At 39.9% G+C, this 25,501-nt stretch overlaps 1 long non-coding RNA gene across 1 annotated transcript in view; it reads right to left on the bottom strand.

Annotated features, from left to right (window-relative positions):
* Positions 1-25,057, bottom strand: part of LOC113256039 (uncharacterized) — a 29,245-nt gene extending 4,188 nt beyond the window's left edge. Inside the window, exons 1-2 of the long non-coding RNA XR_003316523.3 lie at positions 21,906-25,057; positions 18,707-18,840 (exon numbers count right to left, since the gene is read on the bottom strand). This is a non-coding gene — a long non-coding RNA (uncharacterized LOC113256039). The remainder of the gene's footprint in view (positions 1-18,706; positions 18,841-21,905) is intronic.
* Between the last annotated feature and the right edge of the window lie 444 nt (positions 25,058-25,501).

The following is a 25,501-nucleotide window of genomic DNA, read 5'->3' on the forward strand; positions in this document are numbered from 1 at the left end:
TATTGCTGGTATAGAGGAGCACTCTCGGGTTATGTTCTCATAATTTTATGCAGGCATGGGACAGTCATGGGGCTGTGCCACTCAGGTCTCCTTCAAGGGAATCTGCTGCAGGGAGTATGGTTGACCGGCATCCTCTGCTGCCACCACTCTGAATCCACCGTCACATTCTTGCCTCCTGGGGCCACGCTTCAGTGACTGGGCACAGCAGGGGTGAAAGGGCTGGTTCGTTCTTACGGGATGAACACTCTGCCTTGAGGTCTCCCTCTTCACTTCACCGAAACATTCTTGGAACCACAGTGACATCTGAGAATTTTTTACCCAATTTACTTTCCTCCTCTCCTTTCACAGGTATCAAACATGCATGTGGTGAAGATTCTTCTCATCTTTTTCTGTTCTATTCCCTTCACTTTTTATGGACATTTCCCCCCAGTAAATTTCTAGCATGTCTAATCTTGTTTTGGCTCCTGCTTCTTGGAAGACCAGTACTGAAACAAGGAATAATTTACATACGGTAAAATGCTCAGATCTTGTTTACTGTTCCATGAGCATGAGAATTGCTTATTACGCCTGCATATCTCATTCTGCCAACTATACTTGCTGACTTAATTCCTTCTTTTAATGGTCATTAAAAGACCACTATTATGAGAATCCTTAGGTGAATATATGATCACCTTATCTATTGAGATATGTTTTATAAAAATATAACATCCTTTTTGTCATATCTATTTGTTCTGATAACATTGCTACATTTTTAAAAATTTCATATTTATCTGATTTGCCTTTCTCCATCCCTATGTTTTAAATCGTTTGATAGCCTTTTGCTTTAAGGCTTTCTCTTATAGATAATATTACACATTAATTGTCTCTGAGTCTTTAAATTTTTATACTGAGTTTAATCTATTTCTACTTATTGCAATTACTCTTATGTTTAAATTCTTTAAAAAACCCAGCAGTATTTTTTCATGTATCTTATTTATTATATTTTCTTTCTGTTTCTTTTTTTCCTTCCCTGTTACTTGCCACTACAAAGGGGAAAATTAAACCAAGTTTGGGTTTAGTAGTTATAAGCAATCACCAAGAGAATAAAATTGAATGTGTAATTTCAAGCAATAAGAAATTTCAATCTATCTGATAAATGTTTTAAAAAACTTTTTAAAGACTTATTTATTAGAGAGAGAGCATGGCAGAAGCAGAGAAGAGAGTCTTAAGTAGACTCTGCCCTGAGCATGGAGCCCAACTTGGGGCTTGATCTCAAGACCCTGAGATCATGACGTGAGTTGAAACCAAGAGTCAGACACTTAATCAGGTGCCCCAATCTATCTGATTAATTTCAGTTACTGATTGCTGTGTATGTAAAATTTTTGTTTGCTTAGTTTGTTGTAATGGTTGTTGAATTTTACAACAGTGACATTTACTGAGTTATTTATTTATACCTCTATTTTCAGTCACCCTCCCTCTCCTTCCCCTGACGTTTTTTTCTTCTTGCTGGAGCACTTCTTCTAAGGTTTTAAAAGAGGGTCTTTGTATGGTAAACAGTAATTTTTTTGACATCACATTTAAATGAGAGTTCAGCTGGATATGGAATTTTAGGTCCCAAGTTCTTTTACTGAAAATATTGCTGTTTGGTCTCCTTGCAACAGATGTTCCTGTTGAGAAATAATGTTGGTCTGATTCTGGTTCCTTTATAGGCAATTTGCTTTGCATCTAGAAGAGTTTAAGCTTTTCTGTCTTTGATCCACTTAAGTGATACAAAAATGTACCTAGGTATGTTTCTCCTCATCTATCCATTTCTTTAAGTAGTTATATTTGTACTTTGAGGTTTGAAAACGTTCTCTAATCTGAGAAAACCTCTGTCATTATTTATTTAAATATTCCACTCTATATTTTTCCTTTTCTTCTGAGATTTCTATTATTTGAATGTCGACATGTCTATTTCTATTTTCCATATCTCTTAACTTTTCTTTTTTATATTCATCTGTATAATGCATCCTGATACTTTCTGGAATGAATCCTCCAATTATTTGATTTATTCTATATTTTTCTGCTATTCATTTTTTATAATAATTTTTTATTGTTATGTTAGTCACCATACAGTACATTCCCAGTTTTTGATGTGTGTTCCATGATTCATTACCTGCGTATAACACCCAGTGCACCATGCAATACATGCCCTCCTTAATACCCATCACCGGCCTATCCCATTCCCCCACTCTGAAGCCCTCAGTTTGTTTCCCAGAGTCCACAGTCTCTCATGGTTCATTCCCCTTTCTGTTTGCCCCCCTTCATTCTTCCCTTTCTTCTCCTACCGATCTTCCTAGTTCTTATGTTCCATACATGAGAGAAACCATATGATAATTGTCTTTCTCTGCTTGACTTATTTCACTTAGCATTATCTCCTCCAGCCCCATCCATGTTGCTGCAAATGTGGTGAAATCGTTCTTTTTGATGGCTGAGTAATATTCCATTGTATATATGGACCACATCTTCTTAATCCAGTCATCTGTTGAAGGGCATCTCGGCTCCTCCCACACTACTGAATCCTTTGTTTCCATTTTCCCCCCCATACTCAGGAATTCCTCTTGAAGCTCCTTTTTATGCCTTTGCCTTTACAATCCATCTCTCTTTTTTGCTTTGATATATTTATTCTTCTTTCTTGTTCTGTTTGGTCTGCTAAATTTGCTTCATCTACATTTTTTCCATGTGTTGTTTTTTTAATATCCCAGTGGCCCTCCCAACAAGCTAATTGTTATTATTTTTTCCTATGAGTTTGTATTCAGGGCTATCATACTGCAACACAGGGAACCTATACCCATTCTTCCAGAACAGGGGTTCTAAACCAGGGGTGATTTTTGCTCCAACAGGAGACATTTAGAAACTTCCAGAGACATTTTAGGCTGCTACAATCTCAACTGCAGGGGAGGGTCTGTAGTATTAGAGCAGTGCTACTGGCTTCTAGTGGCCAGGAATCTCCTGAAAACCCTACAATGTACTGGAAATCTTCTCACAACAATAATTTATCTGCCCAAAATGTCAACAGAGCCAAGGACGAGAAATTCTATCCTAGAGGCATTAGATGTCTGAGCTGATGAAAAGGGCCAAAGCACAAGCCCTAGCTTCTATCTGTTCTGAGAAGTTTGACATGGGGTTTGCAGGGAGAGTGAGAACACATCTTGAAACATGATAGTTCAGACTTCCATCCTGCCCCTGCTCTTCAAGAACTGTCTATGAAGCAGGAGTCACCGTAAAGCAGAGTGGGGCAAGCAAGGAATGGTAAGGGGCTGGCCAGTCAGCTTGCACACACAGTTAACTGGTTCTTAACAACCCAGCTTGGCTAGAGTGTCCATTCCAGTGTTACACTGGCAGTCCCGACAGTACAGGTCTGGCCACTGTGTTCTGCTTCACTGTGGCACTGCGCTGAGCCAAATCGGCCCAGGAGAGTGTTAAAGAGCACAAGGTCCATCTCAAAGTCTCTGCAACCCAGCTGCCCCTGGTCTCCATCCATGAGGTTCAGCTATGTTTGGCTCTGGGCTTCTATTTCTCCCTCACACCAGGACCTAAATACCTCACAGTGCTCCAGGGAGTTTTCACAAATTTACGTTAGTTTCACACAACTTTCTTCTGATTTTTGTGGCATTTATGAGGTGGGGCCTGAAGGAAGGAATTAAAGAGGCTAAGCTGATTCCTCATCTTACCAGAAACTGGAACTCCCAAGTTATTTAGATTTTAAAACTGTATATACATGTATTTTTGATAAAATAAAAATTAATTTTAAAATGAAAAGAACAACAAGAAACTGAAGAAACTGAGGGAATGTGCAGAAGTTACCATTTGAACGGTACCTGGAGAAGGAGTCAATACAGCTAGAATTAGGTTCAACTTGAATAAGAGACCCAAAATAACAGGGGTTTATTCTAGATAGATAAAAGTTTATTTCTTTTATATATGTGTGTATGTGTGTGTGTGTATGGTTATTTTCTCTTTCATGACCTACGTTCCTAAGATTACCTCATAGTCCAAGATAGCTGCTTCAGCTCTATTTATTATGTATCTATTGCTGCCAATAGGAAGGTGAAAGGGGAAAAGAAGAGGCAAAGAGCATATAACAACTTATTTTAAGGAATGTGTTTTTGTTTTCTAATGCAGCATAACAAAACACTCCAAAAGTTAGTGGCTTAACACAACAGTGATTTATTATAAATCATGATTCTGTGAATAGAATGTACAGTTTTTCTGATTACATGGTGTTGCCAGAGTTCGAGGACAGCTGATAGGTCCAAAATAACGTCAAACACATGGTTGGCACGTTGGCACTGGCTGTTAGCTAGGAGCTTAGATGGGAGCATTGCCTGAAACCTCAGTTCTCCTTCATGAGGGTTTTTCCTCACAGCTGCTTGGGCTCCCTCACAGCATGGAAGCTGCATTCAAAAAGGACCATTCCAAGTATGAGTGTCCCAAGAGGGAGGAAATTATAGCTCTAATCCTCTTAAGGCCTGAGCTGGGAAGTCCCTGAATGTCTCTCCTACTGTATTCCATTGGTCAAAGCAGTCACAGGACCAGCCCGAGGGAGAGGTGGTGGTGGACATGCTCCATTTCTTGATGTGAAAAGTTGCATGCACATCGTGGAGGGGAAGAATCGCTGGGAGACATCTTTGGAGACGGGCAACCACAGAAATTTCCTGGAAGTTGTCATAGAATACCTATGCTCCCCTCCCGTCATTCAGAACTAAGTTTAAGTTATATGACCATACTTAGCTACAAAGGAGGCTGGAAAACAGACTTTTTAAACTGACATCTATGTACCTGGATAAAAACTGAGGGTTTGGCTTCTATGAAAGAATGAGTTGAAGTGAGTCATCAAAGGTTCCTGGGTGGCTCAATCAGTTAAGCATCTGCCTTTGGCTCAGATCATGATCCCAGGGTCCTGGGATCGAGTTCTTCATCAGGCTCCCTGCTCAGTGCATCAGGCTCCCTGCTTCTCCCTCTGTCCCTCTCCACACCACTTGTGCTCTCTCTCGCTCTCTCTCAAAAATAAATAAAGTCTTAAACCTGAAGTGGTTATAGGGAACCAGAATACAAAATGGAGGGGCAGAAGAGCCAGATAGACTAGCAAAAAGAACGGCAAGAGGAATGGCAAGACAGAACAGCTCATTGCAAGAATACAGTTTAGCAGATCTGATGACAAAAGATACTCTTTGAAATTATATCCTATTCATCATTTTATAATTGTTGTCAAACACTTACCTATTCCCCACTACAGACCAGGCCCTGGGCTAAGTTCTAGGCATATAACAAGAATAAGATATTTTCCCTATACTTGAGGGTAGATGCAAGGTAAAGGCAAAAATAAGACAAGGCTGTCATGCCTCTTCCTCCACTACCTCCCAATTTAGGAGACCCTTCACTAATGTCACATTAGAGACAATAAAAGGCACCAAGAATCTTTATCTAGAAGAGTGGCAAACATTTGCCTATTTGGTAGAGTTTTCTAAATCTTCATCTTAAGTTCCACATTCCCAAAATAGCCACTCCTGGGTTTCCAGACTAGGTTAAACCCCAACTATAGACATCTGTAGGTTTTGTGTGCTCAGCAGTTCTCTATTCACATTCATTCTATTAAAAACAGCTCTGTTTTTCTTTGATACCATCTACTTCAGTCTCTGTGGTTGACCTATATGGAATTGACTCCATTTCCATTCCAGGGGGTGGGCATGTGGCCCAAACATAGCCTGGGCTCTTGTTAGAATTCTTGCAAATGAGAGTTTAACCAGGAAGGGTAAATTGCAGATTCTGCTGGAGGCAGCCTAAGAGGAGAACCTGCCCAAGGCTGAGTTCTGCACAGATGGAAGCAGAGCCAAGGAAAGACGGGACAGTCCCAAAGACTGGATCCATCCACGCCTGAAGGATGATCTCCTCTTGGACTTTTCAAATGCGTGAGCCAGTAAGTTTGCCTTCTTGTTTACGGCCATTTGAGTTTGGTTTTTGCCACCTGCAAACAAAAGAGTCCCAAAGGAATGATCTCTTATGTCATAGACTTCTATCATACCTCTTCTTCTTCGAAGGCCTCGGTCAATGTCTTTTAATTACTACTTCAATGTTGATCAATGACAAAGATGGTCCATCTCCTCTGACCATGTGCTTACTGAGTAGACTGGTGACATAGGACTTCCCACTCCATTTACATGACGTCTTGCTGCTTGCCTCCCTCTTCCTGAATACAGGGCTGAATTCTCCAAGATAAATATAAGTGTGTACTGCCTCCATTGCCCTGCCTTTCCCTCTGGCAATGGTAGATGACTGCTGCTGTGCCACTTCTCAACACTCCATCAGGGTAAAACCATCTCAGCCATGCTCTGTCACTTAGAAAAGTGCCTGTCTCATAATAAATGTTCAATATATATTACTGATATTAATGACAATAACTACAAGTAATGATTTAAAAACATAATTTAAATTTTCTGCTCTTTTGTTTTTCACTTAACAATGTATGTGGGAGCTCATGACATATTATATGTATATGGAGCTGCCTTGGTCTTTAAAAACATTTTTATGGTACTTCTTTCTATGGATGTTCCATAATTTATTTAATCAGTTCCATCTTTGTTGATTTTAGGTAGTTTCTAACCTTTTTCCCCCCTAGTAAACAATGCTACAGTGAATTTCTTTGTATGTTCCCTACATGTGCAATATATGTAGGGTATATTACTAGAAATAGAATTAACTGGATCAAAGAGAACATGTATTTTAGCATCAGCTGATCAAATTCCATGAACATCCTGCTGGGATTGTGAATGGAATTTCATTGACTCTATAGATCATTTTGGGGAGCACTGGCATCTTTATGTTATTATCTTCCTGATAATAATAGATCTTCCTGAACATACTAGATTTCTTTATTTAGATCTTTATTGTCTCTTAATTTATATAGAAGAATAATAAGCCCAAAAAAGTCAATATCTTCTAGAAAATAAAGACAGAGAGACTTGTCCTATCAGCAATTAGGACTTATCATGAAGCTATAGTTATACGATAACTATAAGATTAAGATAACATGGTACAGGAGCAGGGATAAACAATTTGAACATTGGATAGAACAAAGATCCCAGGAACAGATTTATTTATCTGTCATGGAAGATCAGTAGTGAAAAGAAGTACTATTCCACAAGTGAATCTGGAAAAAAAAAATGTAATTCATATTGGGGAAAAAATGGGATTTATCCCTACCTCACACCATAGATAATTAACCCAGATGGATCACAAACTTACATGTCAAGAGCAAAATTTTATAAGTTTTGATATAAAATACAGGTAAATATTATTTTGATTGGGGGAGAGGTAAGAATATCTTAAACTAAAAGTGTTAACTACAAAAGAAAATATTAATAAACGTCTCATAAAATTAAGAATTTCAGTGTCATCAAAGACACTGAAAATAAAGTGAAAATGTAAATTACAGGCTGTCTGTTTGATATTGCTATATCGACTTTCTTTTTTTTTTTTTTTAAGATTTTATTTATTTATTCGACAGAGATAGAGACAGCCAGCGAGAGAGGGAACACAAGCAGGGGGAGTGGGAGAGGAAGAAGCAGGCTCATAGCAGAAGAGCCTGATGTGGGGCTCGATCCCAGATCGCCGGGATCAAGCCCTGAGCCGAAGGCAGACGCTTAACCGCTGTGCCACCCAGGCGCCCCTATATCGACTTTCTGATTAGCATTTCCTTGGTATATATTTTTCTTTCCCTTTATTTTCAATCATTTTGGGTGATTTACCTTTAGGTATATAATTTGTGATTGGTGTGTAGTTGGATTTTAAAAATCCAATTTGATAGTCTCTCTTTTTGTTATGGTAGGTACATTAACCTGTATAGTGGGTTGAGTGGTGACCCCTAAAAAACACATCCACTTCCTGACCCTCAGAGCCTGTGAATGTGACATTTGGACAAAGGGTCTTTGCAGATGTAAGTTAAGGATTTTGAGATGAGATCATTCTGGATTATCCAGACGGACCCTAAACCCAATGACACGTGTTCTTATAAGAGACACGCAGGGGACAGACACAAGAGACAAGGCCATGAGGAGGAGGCAGGATTAGAGTTATGTAGCCACAAGCCAAAGGTGGAAGCTGTAAGGGAAGGATTCTCCCCTAGGCCCTTCAGAGGGAGCAGGACCCTGCTGACACCTTGATTTTGGATTTCTGGCCTCCAGAACACTGGAAGAGTAAATTTCATTTGTTTCAGGCTACCAAGTTTGTGGTAATTTTTGTAATAGCAGACCTGGAAAACTAATACATTCTTTTTACTTTTATTGTGATAAAAGCACAGTTGGGTTTATTTATATTTAACATCTATTTTTGTGTTTTGTTTACCATCATTTTTTTTTAAAAAAAAGATTTTATTTATTTATTTGAGAGAGAGAGTGAATGAGAGAGAGAGAGTGAGTGAGAGAGAGAAGCAGGGAGGGGCAGAAGCAGAGGGAGAAGCACTCTCTGCTGAGCGGGGAGCCCAATGTGGGGCTTGATCCCAGGACCCTAGGATCATGACCTGAGCTGAAGGCAGATGCAGGCACCCAGGTGCCCCTACCATCTTTTTTTTTTTTCTGCTTTATTTTCTTTCCTGATTTCTGTTGGATGGATAAAGTTTTCTATGTTCTTTTACTTTCTCTTGTGTTTATTGTGCATCTGTTCTTCTAATGGTTGCACTTGAAGTTTTAGCATAAATAATTAATCTTATAAAAAGCCTAGTCAGAAAACAAGACTCTTAAACATGCTTTAATATTGCCTAGTGAACATAAACCCCACCTAATACCCCACCTAATACTGATTCCTATACTTTGTTTCACTTTTCTATACATAAAAAGTTAACCGTTTTTATAGTCTACAGTTAATTAAATTTATCCACACATTCATTAACTGCTGTGTTCATCATTTTATCTTGAATGCCAAAGCTTTCCTCCTTTCTTCTTGCTAAAGGACACATTTAATGTATCATAAACTCTTTTAGTCTTTGTGTGTTGGAAACGGTCTATTTTGTCATCACTCCCCTCCCTGCCCCCCTTTCTTCACACTCCTACCAGCCAGCCCCATGGATCCACCCAGTTTCCTCAGTCCTGGGCAGGTCTTATCTGGCAACGTAGGGTTCCTGCCCCATGGTGATACTGAAGCAATGGCACATAGGCTGCCAAGCTGTCAGTGGACAGCTTGATTTAATTCCTGGTCATAAACTGTGCTGTGTTCTTTGCCTCCCCAGGGCCACAGCTTCATGCAAGTCTTGCACCGGGCACAGTTGGCAATGGCTTTTCAGCCTCCTTTCATAGATGGAGGAGCCCTGGGGCAGGCTCTGTTTTCTGGCGATGACCCTGGCTGCATATGATCATGCTTAGACCTGGTGACCCTACAAAAGATAAACTTCCAGCTGCCATGGCAGGTTCTGAGCCCAGTTTCAGTAGCTGAGGTTTTTCACTTTGTGTTGCTCTCCTGTTTCCCAGTGCATGGAGATATTCAATTTGTTTTTGAAACTAGGTCTGTTTGTCTAATTTTCTGTTTGTATATTTTGTCCATTATGGCTGTTTGCAAAAAAAGGGGGGGGGAGTACCTCAATGCATGAATATTCAGAACTGTATTCTTTAATTTTCCAGAAAAAAATTTAAAGCATTAGAGTTCCTTAAAGTTTTGGTTCAGTTACACCTGGGAAAACTCATCGGCCTTTTTTTGGTGGATGACAGCTGACTAAATCTTTAAAACTCAATTTTTTTTCTAAATAATGGTCTGTTTAGATTTCTCCTTCTTTTCTAAGGTTAGTATTAGACATTCATTTTTTTTCCTGGAAAATCATCTTACGTCATTTTGCAACTGAACAAATAAGACAGATAATTATTTTAGTTTACTCTAAGTCTGAGGTTACTTTCATCATTCTTCTTTATTTTGTTTGTTGTACTTTCTCCTTTCTTTCTTGATTAGGTTGTTTTTATCCTAAATAACACCGCTTACTTTTTAGTTAAAATCTTTTCCTTTCTAATACATTAAAGTCTACATTAGTTTTTCTTTCTGCTCTTATATTTATTCTATTACTTTCTAATTTCTTGACTTAGATCAATTTTCATCTTTCAGTATTTATCTTAAGTAATCTCTACACCTAACATGAGGCTCAAACTCACAACCCTGAGATTAAGAGTCCCATGTTCCTCTGACTGAGCCAGCCAGGTTTCATTTTTCAGTATTTATAAATATCCATGTCTTTAGCTATGAATTGTTCTCCATACATATCTCATAAGTCTGCATATGATGTGTTTTCATTACTGTTATTTTCTTAAAATTCTATTTTTATTTCAATTTCCTCTTTAATTCAACAGTTGTGAGGTTGCTTGTTTTTCTTTGTTTTCTAGTTTTGTCATTGACTGTGAATTTTCCTGTACTGTGACTGGAGAATGTTGTATCTTGTGTGGTTCTTGAGAAGATATTAAATATCTGTTCTGTGAGCTCAATGCATAAAATATGTCTTAAGATTTTATATAGGTCTTCTCTCAGCTTATTTATTATTTTATGAACTTTATCTGTCATAGGTTGAGATAAAGTCTCCTATTTCTGCCTCTTATTTCTTAATGTTTTTGCTTTGTGAATTTGAATGGTATTGTAATTGGTGTACAAATATATATAAATATAAGGCCTTCCTTGTAGTTTGCTCCTTATTATAAATTGCCTTTATTTACCCCACTTAATATTTTTTGCCCTGAATTTTATTAAGTGATCATTTTTGCTTTCTTTTTGTTTATATAATCGAGTTTTACTCCATATCTCAGCTTTAAACTTCCTTCGTTATCACGTTTTGTATCTTCTTATTACTGAAAATAGCCGAGTTTTGCTTTGAGGTCCAGCCTGAGTATTTTTATTTTAGTTACGTTTATCCATTTGAATTTATTGATAACAACAGATACATTTGGTGTTTTTAATAGTCTTTTTTTGTTACAATATGTATTGTTTATCCCTTTAAAAATCTTTTTATTATGTGATTTGTGTTTTCTGTATTCCATTTTGTGCACACATTTCCTGAGGATTTGAAAGGTTTTTCGTTGGGTTTTGGTTATTTCAATGGGTAGTGTTTTTAAGTTATTTTAGCGGTTTAACTTTACATAATCAATCTTCTTTTTCTTCAAATAACAATTATCAACTCTTGATTACATGCAATAAAAAAAGTCAGTATGCTTCCACCTCTTTCTACCTCCTGTGTCAAGTTTCTCCCTTCTATGGTACCATTCAGTTAATCGTATTATACTGTGGTTGTTAGTTCTAGTATTTGTGTATGTTTAAATATCCTCTATACCTTTACATATCTTTATATAACTTTATATCTTTAAATACCCTTTTACATCTGTTAGTTGTAATATCTCAGCTTTAATACCCTTTGAACTCAGGTTGTAAAAGAGGAGCTAATCAGTACATTTTTTAAAGACGATTTCATTTATTTATTTATTTATTTATTTATTTATTTATTTATTTGATTGATTTAAGAGACAGAGAGCACATGCCCACGCGTGCCCTGCATGAACGGGGGAAGGGGCGGCGGAGGAAGAGGAAGAGACAGAATCTCAAGCAGACTCCCGCTGTACGTGAAGCCCAAGGGGCTCTCCCCAAATATTTGCTATTTTTCTTTGGTACTCAGTGAATCTTCTAATCTCAGTGTTGATTCTTCTGTATCAAATATTCTGGGGATAGGATGGGTCTATCAAACTGTGGTTTAAGGCTTTTTTTACAAAAAGGTTTTCTGGATTTTAAAGATTTTTGTTGTTGTTCCATTTCTTTGGTATCCTTCTTGGGATACCTTTTGCATAAATTTAATCTCCATCATCTTCCAATTTGTTATTTTTTCTCTACTCCTTTTTAAAAATAAACTTCGTTACGAAATAATTTATATACAATAAAATGCGCACATTTTAAGTTTACAATTGGAGGAGTGTCAATAAGCATGTAAAGCTGAAAACCACCACAATGATCAATATGTAATATTTTCATTATTCTGACCAGTTCCCTTTTGCCCCTTCTCAGTTTCCACCTCCCATCTTCAGCCCCAAGCAAACATTGATCTGCTTTTTATCACTACAGATTAGATTTGTCTTTCCTTGAGTTTCATGAAAATGGAATCAAATGGTATGTACTTTTCTGTCTGGCTTCTTTCACCGGATATAATATTTCTGATATTGATCTATTTTGTTGCATATATCAGTAGGTTTGTTCCTTTTTGTGTGTGTGTGTTTTTTTTAAAGATTTTATATGTTTATTTGAGAGAGAGAGAGCATGAGCAGGCGGTGGGGAGAGGGAGAAGCAGACTCCCTCCTCAGCAGGGAGCCTGACAGGGGGCTCGATCCCAGGACCCTGAGATCATGCCCTGAGCCGAAGGCAGACGCTTAAAGGACTGAGCTACACAGGTGCCCTGGTTTGTTCCATTTTAATTCTGAGTAGTAGTCCTTTGTGTAAAGACACCATTCACCTATTTTGGTGGCTACCAGTTTGGGCCTATTATGAGTAAAATTTGTATGAACATTCATGCGCAAGTCTTTCTGTGATCTCTTGTGGAAGCACCTAGAAGTTAAATTGTTGGATCATATGATAAGTGCATGTTTAACTTATACCAAAGAGAGATCATTTCTACATTTCCATCAGCAATGCATGAGAGTTCCAGTGTCTCCATATCATTGCTAACATCATCTCTCAGTGTTGTCAAATCAAGACATTCTAGTTATTCTAACGGGTACACTGGTATCTCATTATAATTTTCTCTAATCCTTTCTTTAAAATTTTAGCATTCACTATTGTTTCACTTATTATTTTACTGGCATACACAGATGAAATATACATTTAAATCATTCTAACTGCAGTTCTAAGGAACTCTCTACAATTTTTTAAACATAAACTTCTTATTTTAGAACAATTTAAGTTTAAGGAACAATTGCAAAGATCATACAGAGAGTTCACATATATCCCACACCCATGAACCCTTATTATTAACATCTAACACTGGTGACCAATACCAATTCATGATTCCTAACTAAAGTTGGTACTCCATCCAGATTTCCTTAGTGTTGACCTAATGTTCATTTTCCAATTTCAGAATCCAATCCAAGACACATATGACATTTAATAGTCTTGTCTCCACAGGGTCCTCTTGGGCCTCCCTTTTGCCCCTCCCACTCCAATAGTGAGAAACCTGGCTCCCACCCTACCCCATAGTTTACTTAATTATCCAACGCCAGTATACATGGATAGTGGCACTAGAATTGTTAACCCAACCCCCACACAGGGAACAACTTTATCAACTAGAGTACAGGGCTTATGTACAGTTTCTTGTATCTGTACTCATCTAACAAATAATTTCCAAAGTTACTTAGGTCATGTGACCTTTTGTCACATTCTACATTCTATCCTGGGATCCCCCCTCCTTACATGATTTTGTTTTTAACTTAACATGGATTAAATCTTTGTGATTTAATCTTTGTGATTAATCTTTGTGATTTAATCTTTGTGATTCAATCTTTGTGCTATAAAATTCTATGGGTTTTGACCATTGCATACTATCATGCATTCACTATTACAGTATCATATGCAATAATTTCTTCACCTTAAAAAAGTCTCCAGTGTTTCACTTCCCACATTTTCCCCAAACCTCTGACAACCACTGGTGCTTTTACCACTTTTTTTTTTTTCACCAAAATGTTTTGCCTTTTCTACATTCTTGTTCTTAGCAATATATAATTAAGATTCATCCATGTCTTTTAGTGGCTTGATTGCTCATTTCTCTTTATTGCTGAATAATATCCCACTATATGTATGTGCCACAGTGTGATTATCCATTCACCTGTTGAAGGACATCTTGGTTGCTTCCCTTTTCTGGCAATTATGAATAAAGCTGCTATAAACATTCCTATGCAGATTTTTGCATGTGCATAAGTTTTCAAATACGTTGGGTAAATACCTAGCAGCATGATTGTTGGACAGTACGTTAAGACTATGTTTAGTTTTGTAAGAAACTGCTAAACTCTTCCAAAGTAGCCGTAGCATTTTGCATTTCCACCAGCCGTGAATGAGAAGTCCCATTGCTTCATACCCTCACCAGAGATTTGTATCATCAGCTTTCTGGAGTTTTGCCATTCTAAAGGTGTGTGGCATCTTATTGTTGTTTTAATTTGAAATTTACTAATGACAAATGATGCCGAGCATCTCTTCATATGCTTATTTGACATCTATGTATCTTTACTGAGATGTCTGTTCAGATCTTCTGCCCATTTTAAATTGAGTTGTTTGTTTTCTTATGATGAAGTTTATGAATTCCTTGTGTATTCTGAACACAATCCCTTTATCAGATAGGCATTTTGCAAATATTTTCTCCCAGTGTGTGGTTTGTCTTTCACAAAGCAGACTTTTCAATTTTTATAAAGTCTAACATCAATTTTTCTTTCATGGTTCATGATTTTAGTGCTGTATCTAAAAACTCATTACCAAACCCAAGGTCACCTAGATTTTCTCCTGTTTTCTTCTAGATGTTTTTAGTTTTGAATCTTACATTTAGGTCTATAATCCAGTTTGAGCTAATTTTTGTGAAAAGTGTAAGTCTGGGTCTAGGTTCACTTGTTTTTGCATATGGACATCCAGTCGTTCTAGCACCATTTGCTGAAAAGACTATTCTTGCTCCGCTGAATCTCCTTTCCTTCTTTGTCAAAGATAAGTTGACTGTATCTGTTTAAGTTATTTCTGGGTTCCTATTTTGTTCCACGAATCAGTGTGTCTATTCTTTTACCAATACCACGCTGTCTTGAGGTTTATAGTAAGTCTTGAAATCGGGTAGGTGAGTCTCCCAATTTTGTTCTTCTTTTCAGGACTCTTCTGCTTATTCTAGATTTTTGGGGGGATATTTAGACAATTCGCATTAAAAGTGATTATTGATAGAGTTGGATTAATATCTACCATGTTTGTAACTATGCTCTATTCCTTGCATTTGTTCCTTGTTTCTTTCTCTCTCCTTTTTTCTTCTGCCTTATCTGATTTTAACTGAGCATTTTATATGGTTTCATTTGATCTCCTCTGTTATGATATCAGTTACACTTCTTTTTAAACTTTTCTTATGGTTGCCTTACTGTCTCCAAAACAAGTGGGACTTATAACCCGAGTCTACTCTCAAATCACACTCTGTAGCTCGCTGTAGTGCAGGCGCAATCTAACAGCGTGTACTGTGAATTCCTCTCACTCATCCCCAAGGAGATGCTGGCATTTACTTCACTCATTCATATGCTATAATCACCCAACAGTTATTAAGATTAAGAAAAACAGGGACGCCTGGGTGGCTCAGTCAGTTAAGTGTCTGCCTTCAGCTCAGGTCATGATCCCAGGGTCCTGGGATCAAACCCCATGTCAGGCTCCCTGCTCAGCCAGGAGTCTGCTTGTCCCTCTCCCTTCTGCCCCTCCCAGCCCACTTGTGCTCTCTCTCTCTCTAATAAATAAATAAAATCTTTAAAAAAGATTAAGAAAAATAAAAGATTTTATTTTACCTTCGTTTACTCCTCCTTCTTTATGTGGATGCAAGTTTCTGTCCTATATAATTTTCTTCTGCTGAAAGAAAATGCTTTAACATTTCATGTAGGGCAGGTCTGCCAGCCATGAATTCCCTCAGTTTTTATTTGTTTGAGAAAGTCTTTATTTCTTCTACACTATTGAGGGATCATTTTGCAGAATATAGAATTCCAGGCTGGTGGCTTTTCTCTTTCAACATCTTAGCTATTTCATTCTACTTTCTTTTTGCTTGCTTGCTTTCTGATAAGAAGACCACTGTAATTTTTATCCTCTATAGGTAAGGTCTTTTCCCCCCCTCTGGATTCTTTCAAGATTCTCTCTTTGTCTTTAATTTTCTGCAATTTGTGTATGATAGGCCCAGGTATAGTTTTTGGTATTTATTCTGATTGGTACTCTCTGAGCTTCCTGGATCTGTGTTTTGGTGTCTGTCATTAATTTTGGATAATTCTTGGCACTATTTCAAATATTTATTTTGCTCTGTTCTTCTCCTTCTGATATTCCAATTACATGTCTTACATATTTTGAAATTGTGAGATTGTTTCATAGTTCTTGAATGTTCTGTTCTGGTTTCCTTGTTTTGTCTTTGCATTTCTATTTGGGAAGTTTCTATTGACCCATTTTCAAGCTTACTGATTCTTTCCTTGGCCATGGTGAGTCCACTCATGAGCCCATCAAAGGCAATCTTAATTTATGCTACAGTGTTTATCTCTAGCATTCCCTCCTGGTTCTTTCTTAGCATTCCCATCTCTCTTCTTATATTTCCCATCTCTTCTTGCATGTTGTCTGCTTTTCCATTAGAGCTCTTAACATGAATCATGGTTATCTTAAAATCTCTGTCTGATAATTCCAACATTTGTGTCATATCTGAGTCTGGTTCTGATGCTTGATCTCTGCAGACTTTTATCCTGCCTCTGGTGTGCCTTGTCATTTTTTGTTGAAAGCCAAACATGTTGTATTGAGTAACAGGGACTGAGCCTTTAATGTGAGGATTATGTTAACCTGATTAGGAGTTGGACTGTGTTTAATGTTTCCTGTAGCTACAGGTGCCGGAGGATTCAAATTCCTCTTAGTGTTCTTGTTTTTGTCTTCTCTCTTGGCTTTGGGCTTCCCTAAGTACTCCTCATCTGTGAAATGAAGGTCAGTGTCTTGTAGCTCTTTCTGCTATATTCCAATGTTATTGTATCAGAGCCCTGTTGGAGTGGTGGTAAACTGTGGGGGAAGGAGAGCATTTTATGGCCTCATTTAGAGCTCAGTGTTCCTGTAAGCTATGCCTCTGGCCTGTGACCTCCACGAGTGATTGTCTATTGGCATAGATTTTCTTCCCTAAGTGAGATTGGAGGTTAGAGGGGGCTGAAGGAGGAGCAATACCCTTCCCCTCGGTGGGACAAGGCTCTGGTGTAGGCTTTTTCCCTGGAACATAGTCTTTTATGGACGACAGTCTGGGTTGAGGAACAACGGTTATCTTCCCCTGCCCCTGCCAGAGCCATGAGGGGATTTTTATAGCATCTTCATCTCATAACCTGATGGGGTGACTAAAGGTAAAGCCCACAAAAGTGTGAAGGCCCCCCAAAACTGAAGGCCCCCTAAGTTTTCTCTTTCAGGCTAGTCCACACTCACCCTCCAGAAATTCACCAAAATTACCTTTAAATTTTCCTATTAGTTTATGGCTCCAGCAGCTTCTGCACCAGGTAAGCAGATCTTGGATGTGTCTCTGGATTTTCCCGTCTCTCTAGATTTCAAGGTGGCAGTTTGCCCTGCTGTTATAAACTGAATATTTGTGTTCCCCTCGCCCCCAAATTATATGTTGAAACTCTAACTTTCAATATGATGATATTAGGAGGTGGGGCGTCTGGGAGGTGATTAGGTCATGAGGATAGAGCCCTCATGAATGAGATTGGTGCCCTTATAAAAGGGAATGCAGAGAGCCAGCTCACTGGCCCTCCTTCCACTGTGCGAGGACACAGTGAGAAGTTGGCAGTCTGCAATCCGAAATAGGGCTCTCACCAGAACCTGACCACACGGGCACCTGGTTTCCCACTTCCAGCCTCCAGACCTGTGAGAAATACATTTCTGTGGTTTATAAGCTGCTCAGTCTGTGCTACTTTGTCATAGCAGTCCACCTGCAGACTTTGTTCTCTGGTGGGTTCAAAAGAGTTGATTTTCAGTTTACTCCGTTTTTTTCTCATTGGAAGAATGGGAATGACAGACTCCAACCTCTTTACATGTGGGAGCTGAACCTGAAGTCCCCTGATCCTTTCTACCACACTGATCACATCGTTTTCATGTAAAGGATCCTAGACAAGCTCCACAAATGTAACCATCATATCGAAGGGATTATATCAAACTTGTGAGTACAATTCAAAAACAACTCTTTCTCCCACCGTCCCTTTAGATGTGCCTGTGCACGAGTTCTTGTCCCAGCTCCAGGTGGGATCTCAGGCAGGATGACTTTCTGGCTAATATTAGATTACAATTTTTGAAAAATTCAGATATAATTCAAATACCATGAAATTGTGCACCCTTTGAAGGTGCACAATTTGGTGGTTTTTAGAATATTCACAAGGTTTCGCAACCATCACCACTATCTAAGCCCTAAACATTGTCATCGTCTCAGAAAGGAAATCCACACTCACTAGCAGTCACTCTCCAGTTACCTGCCAACAGCCCCAATCCCTGACAACGACTAACCGACTTTCTGTCTCTGTGCTTTTGCCCATTCTGGACATTTCGTATAAATGGAATTATACAATACGTGGCCTTTCGCATCTGGTTTTTTTCACTTAGCATAATGTTTTCAAGTTTTCTCGGTACTTCATTCCTTTTATGGCTGAACAATCTTCTATTGTACGGGTATATCACATTTTGTATGACCATTATCAGTTGATAGACATTTGGATTGTTTCTGCTTCTTGGCTATTATGAATAATGCTGCTAAAAACATTCATGGACAATTTTTGTCTGGACATATGCTTTCAATTTTGGGGGGTATATACCTAGGAGCAGAATTGCTGGGTCATATGGTAACTCTATGTTCAACTTTTTGAGGAAATGCCACTGTTAGATTTTTTTAAAGTTCTCCAGGCACTTATAAAAGCAGCAAGTTTTGTTTTAGTCATTTAAAAGTGCAGAATAATAATTTAAAAATCCAAGTTCTTACCTAATTTAGAGGGCCTTCCCTCCTTCAGCTTGGCCTGGACCCCAGCTTGAAGTACAGCAAAGGGCGATTTTATTGACTTGAGTGATTCCTCTGCCACTTATGGGTCTTGACTCCTGACTCCTCTGACCTGAGGTCTGGCAGGGAGAGACAGTTTGGTGAAAAGGAGGCACAGCCTTCCATGGTGAGTTCACTTGTCATCTGTATTGGCACTGATTCTTTCTGTCCTGTGGTGCTATGAGAACATGTTTGGCGATGCCCCTGCTGGGAGCTTCCTGTAATTCCTTCTCACCTGGCTAATGCCTCTCTTATGCCCAGCCTCTTATGACTCAATTCTCAAATGTGGGCAGTCTACCAATGTGACAGAGACTACTAATTATTCCCTGATATCAGTTTTACCCTCCTTCCTCAGAAGTAGAATCCCCAACTAGCTAAACACATGACAACCTGGAATAATGAAATTTCCCAGCCTGCCTTGTAGCTGGATGTGGCCCTGTAACAACCATGTTCTCGCCAATCGTATGTGAGAGTCATATGTGCAATTTCTGGGAACTGTGCTCAAATTCAAGGAGACTGCTTTTCCCCGTCCTCCCAGGTGGCCGCAATGCAGAAGGGATGGATGGAGCTAGAAGTCATGGTGGGCCCTCTGGTGTAAGCTATGTGTTGAGTATAGCAGAACAACAAGACAAAAGGATCTCTGATGATTTTGGAACCACCGTATCAGCCCTGGCCTGCTTACATTTACCTGAAAGGAGTTCCCTTCTTTCTCCTTTAAGTCTTGTTTAAGAGAAACTAACTTCTTTCTTGTCTTGCTATTGTGGGTTTTTTCCTTACTTGCAGCAAACTAAATCCTAACTAATATAATCCTACTCTGACTTTCGTGAAGTTGCATAGTGTCTGGAAGCAGTTCTCTTGCCTCGTGTCCCCACTGTAATTGTGCAAGGCAGCCTCACTCCTGTGAGTCCACGGGCCCTTGGGGAAACTCACACAGCCTTGTCCCTGTCATCACTGAACGTGCACAGCCCTGTCCCTCTCCACTTCCTCAGTCTGATGGCCTCAGCTTCTCACTTTTGCTTTCTTAGGCATGTGTCAGGCTTCAGATCTGAGCCGTGTTAAGCTCCTTGAAGTTCCTCTCTTTTGGGCTGAAGGGAGGAAAGAATTCCCCTCCCCCCAAATCCCTCATAGGTGAGGGGAAGGGAAAATCCCGCAACAATCCAATTCCTCTCTCCAAAGAAATCTTTCCCCTCTGGCCTCTCCAACCACCTTCCTTTGTGAACAGAGGTGGGTGATGCCCGATGTTATTCCTGATGTTGACAGAAGAGGCTTCATCATCTCAGCATGCCCCACATAGGGCATCTAGCACCTAAATTAGGAAGTTTCGTGTTGGGGTCTTAGTCAAAAAGAAAAAAAAAGATAGAGAACCCCAAAGCATCCGATTTTAACTTCCTTTTACATCAAAATTATAATCTCTGGTATATTCTCTTACAGGAGCCCCCTACTTGGTAGCTAATTCCGAATGGTTAATGAAAGCATATGCTTTCTTTCCATCAGTGGTTCAAAACTTTGAGACCACTCAAAGGTGGTCACAAACACCTTTGAGAAGTTTATAAAACTTGGGCCTCAGCATCACTCCTGCCTTCCAACTGCTGCCCCCCCATCCCCCCAAGCAATTCCAAGGACCCTTACATCAAGTCAGTTTTCAGAATATGATCCATGACTGGCTGACTCTGGTTACCTATCCATCCAATGGTCCATGTGCGTAGTAACAAGTGGCCAAGCTGGGTTTCAAACCCGGGCCCCTGCCCCCAAAGCTTCACTCCTAGCTTCCCCTACAGACATGTGAATGAGGCCTTCTTGGGCCCTCCAGCCCAGCCCAGCCACCAGCGGGACGCATACAGCATGGAGCCAGAAGAGCCGTCTGGCCAAGCCCGCACGTGCTCCTGACCCACAGCATCATGAGACACGAATTACTGTTTTAAGCTGCTAAATTTTGAAGTGGTTCAAGGCAGTACCAGAAACACTTTCCACATGAGCATCCAGAACAGTGAGAACTACTGAATACATGTGAGTTAACATTTTCTGAGTGAAATGTAATCGTTGAGGGAAAAAACCCAACAAGACAGGACTCATGGAGACACTAGCCTAGGTCTCCAGCCATTCGCCATCAAGTTACATATAAATCCTGGGGGGGGGGGCATGGCAAATATCATCCCTTTCACAGATTTAGAACAAGTGGGAATAATTTAAAATATTGTTTTTATTGTTTACGAAATGTATTGAAACTTTATGTGCTATGCGACCGAAAATTGGTGGGCTATGTATGCGTAGTCTTTCACTGATGGATGATACCAAAAGCCCAAGAAACATTGCCATGCGGTCCCTCCCACAAAGCTGGGGGGCATCAGTTGGTGTTTCAAAAGCATTGGTGGGGTGGGGGGGGAGCAGCTCCTGGAACATTAGGTGACAAAAGGCAAGTTACAGAACAGTATGTAGTGTCTGGTCCCACTGACAGACCCATTTGCTCCACAAATACTGTATGGAAGGGTCTATGGATATAACATTGGGTGAAAAAAATCACATTGGAAAAGTATACGGAGTACGTTTCTGTTTCTGGAGAGAAGGAGGTTATATGTATATATTTTAAAAACAATGAAAATATAAACATTCAAAATTTAAATTGTTACCTATAGAGAACAGGGATAGAAGTTAGACTTAATATAACATAAAATTAAATAAAAATCCCTAAAACCTCAAACCATATGAAATAACTGAACCTAACTTTATATGCTATCAGTGGAAACCTCACAGAGAACAATTCTAAATTACTGCTCAACTAGTAATTTGACTCTATGTCCCTAGCGTGATATACTGTATAAAGAACTGTAAGACCATAAGAACATTAAACTCTCTTCAGTAGTTGTACTGGTGTGGATTTTGCTATTCAGAGACTGTGGTACATGCATTCTAGGATAGTGAGTAGTTATGCTGGTGTTGTTAAGAACTGGAACTGAGAGTTTTGGTGTGGAAACAGATGTAAAATTGATAAAATTAAGAAAACCTTGTCCTGACTTGAAAGCATTTGCATGAACTTGTGATACACTCTCTCTTCCTTCCTTTCTTCCTCTCTCTCCCACCCCACCCTCCCCCTTCTTTCTCTCATTGATCTTAGCTTTAACCAGCAAAATGACCTAGAAACAATTACCTGCTCAGTAGTAATCGGCATTCCTAACACCTGGATTGTGGTCTTGAAATATCATTTCTCACAAAAAGAAAACTCTGCTCCTTGGAGAAACCGTTGAGTCTAGTCCTTGGACAGGAAATGTACAGCAGGAGACTGGAACATCATGGCATACCTGAAAGCAAGCAAGTTTTCAAGGGCTGCTGGGTTTGTATCAAAAAGACTTAGGGAGCAAACCTGAATAGTTTCTCTTGGTCAAAGATGGTCAGACACTATGAGCATCAGAAAGATAGTAATGGCAATGGATTGGGACATATGAATATGTTTAATCACAATAATATCCCCCAAAAAACTCATTGGTCCCCTCATTAAGATCCCACTGGTCTCACTGAAAGGATGCTGGGGAAGTAACTCATTATTTGAAAACTGAGAAGTAAAGGAAAAGAATCAAGCACATATCCAGCCTTTACTAAATGAAATATACCTCTGAGTAGCAAAACAGTTGACGAAGGGGGTTTCCTCTAAATGGGTGTATCCTAGCTAATAAATGAAGAAGTGATAGAATCAGCATCTCGCCATTTTGCAACCTCTACTGGAGGAATAGAGCTTGGAGCATCAGTTGCTGCTGACATCACAGAAAGAGAGACAAGATGTACGTGCCTCCCACTGGAAGACCACAAGCACCTATGAATGAGTCCTCTCACAAAAATCAACCTTGAATCCAATCAAGACTTGGATCTAACTGCAAACTGACAGAAGATACAGAGGACAGAGAGACATGATAAACAATACTAAGGAAATACAGTCAGCAAAGTCCACATTATGGGAAAGTAGAGGACGAATGTCCTGTCTCTTCAACAAATCAATTGCAATTAAAAAAAAAAAGGAGATAGGGACACGGGAGATCGGAGCGACTAGTACAGATTATAAGAGACTTAAAAGACCTGTTAACTAATGTCAATTATTTGGATTCCAACTCAAACATCTGGGAAAAACATTTATGAGACAATTGGGAAATCTGAACACTAACTGGATATTTACTGATAATAAGAGATTATTTTTACCTGTAATTGAGTGTGACAGTGTTACCATAGTTATAGTTTTTTAAAAAGAGTCCTTTTGGTGGTTCATACTGAAGCACTTACGGGTGAAATGATATTTGTAAATCCGCAATTTGCTTCACAACAACGTAGGAGGGGAGAGTGGGTGGGGTTAGATACAAGATCAGTGATAAGTTGATAATTGTTGAAACTGAGTGATGGGTACATGGAGACCCACTATGGTCTTCTCTCTAGTCTTGTAAATATTTGGAATTTTCTATGATTAAAGTTCAAAAAGATTGTGTATGCATGTGTATGTGTGTGTGCACTTGTATAACTATATATAGAAAAATGTCTAGAATACTAATTGGTATTAAGACACCCTTCCCATCACATCTGGTTAGAGCAGAATAAAATGGGGGAGAATAATGCCTACCTAGAAGAGTTGGGTGTTGGCATAATTTATACAAAGGGGCTAGCCCATAGTAGGTGCTCAGTCTAAATTTCCTTCACTAGCAAGATTAATCAAGTTGGTCAAACCTGTGGGGAGAACATCATGTCCTCATATCACCCTCCCTGCCCCCACTGATCATGAATCCAAGAGCCCCCACCTATGGGAGCGGTGGTGGAATGGGGTAGGAGAGGGAGACCCCTAGCTGAGTCTGCTCACTTTGTTCCTCTCTTATTGCCCTTATCCATTCCTCCTTATCTCTGTGTATCCCCTTAGGGACCTAAGAAGACAGCTCCGCTAATCTCATCAGTCCTGACACTGATCAGGGTGTTCATTAAGTTAATTAATTAATGTGTTCTTCCAGGAGACCTGCCTGCAAGAGCCTGATGGTAGGGATTTCAGGCAGACTGATGGAGAGAGAACTCTGGGAACGGATGTTGAAACATTCACAGCAGAGGCTGTTCAGAGGCCAGGGGTGCTCCCTTGGTGTGGGCCCCTGTGAACCACTGAGTAAGAGGGACACTAGCAGCTCCATGGCACCTATTAAACTGCCACCTTCCGCTCGCCCTCCACTTCTGCAAATGCCTAGCTCCTTCATGCCCTTGAATCTGCTGTCATAGCTTAGAGATCCCTAGGTTGCCTTCCGACTTCCTCTTCCTGGTCCTCTCCCTGTTTCCCCAGTGCCCTACTTATGATCCCCACTCCCATTTCAAAAACCCTTCCTTCCTTGGTTTGCTGGACACTGGTTTTGGGCTTTCTTTTGCTCCTACCTCCTTCCATGCCCATCCATCCACGCATGTTGGTGTCTCTGAGGTTCCATCTCTGGTCCTCTTCCCCCGCACGTCTCTGGAGAGGATGTCACACTCATTCCAATGCCCTCCATCACTGGCGACTTCCCCGTCTGCCTTAGCAGCCCGTCTCTCATCTCCGGGCGCACTGCCGACTCAGGTATCCCCCAGGCACCCAATTCAGCCTGCTCCAAGTGGAACCCATCATCCCCCTCCACCACTGGCTTCCTGTCTGTTGCTCATCTTGGTTTACTTGGTTTACCACTCGTGTGTCCAAGCCATGACTTCAGAGCTCCTCCTTGATTCCCTTCTTTCTCTAACTTCCTATAGTCCTGTCACTTCTACTTCCTTGCTCTCTCCACCTGCTGTCATCATCACCGTCACCCTCCTTCTCCTCCTCCTCCCCACCAATTCCAGCACAGGCTTTCCTTCCATTGGTTAATGTCCATTCATTCTTCCAAAACCAGCTCTGGCACTTGCTTCCTCTGGGAAAGGTCCTGACTGCTCAGAAGCTTCCATTTTATGATGTCACAGACTGGCCTCCCTTCTGCTGCTGTGACAGAGGAATCTGGTCTCACTGGGGTATTAGCTTCTATGGTCACCATTTAAAGTGAAAACCCCACAAAGTCAAAATTACTCTTGAAGATAATTTAAGCCACTCAGCATTGGAACAGTTTGCTCGTTGGCTGAGCACCCAACAGGACCGTGTCTTAAATTTAGGGTCCATAATGTACAAAATACAAAACCACCACCTGCAGCCTTCTTAACTCTAGCGACTCACGTTAGAACAGAGATTCTCACGCTGTGAGAGGCAGGAGCAGACAGCAGATGACACTTCATTTCATCGAGACTTAACAATGAGAGCAGAGGTGAGCGCAAAGTCGTCAGCTTTGTTTAAATACTACCTTTCCTCATCTTTTCTAGTGCTGCACTTGCAGTTGAACTCGCCAAGGTTACATATGTGAATGGAAGCCTTCCCCCCCCGCACTGTATTGTAGCTTCTCTGTCATCCCTCCCAATTTCGAGCATCTGACTCATAACTTCATTCCCAGGACTTAAAATGCCCTCCACCGAGAAGGAACAGCAAATGATGGTTGAATGGATGAATGGTTTAACTTCACGGACCTCTTCAGAGATGGGGAATTCCACAGATAATGAAACAGCACATTCTGTCATCTGAACAAATGAAGTGGACCCACTGGGTCAAGGTCTCTATTGGCTCATCAGGATTCTAACTGCAGTTAATGCTCTAAAGCAGAGATCCCAAAGGAGAGCAGGGCTGAAAGTCTTAGAGGACTCCAGATCAGCTGATTAGCAGACAATATTTCTTTGAAGCCTCTC

Source organism: Ursus arctos, unplaced genomic scaffold (genome assembly GCF_023065955.2).
Source record: "Ursus arctos isolate Adak ecotype North America unplaced genomic scaffold, UrsArc2.0 scaffold_21, whole genome shotgun sequence".
NCBI lineage: Eukaryota > Metazoa > Chordata > Mammalia > Carnivora > Ursidae > Ursus > Ursus arctos.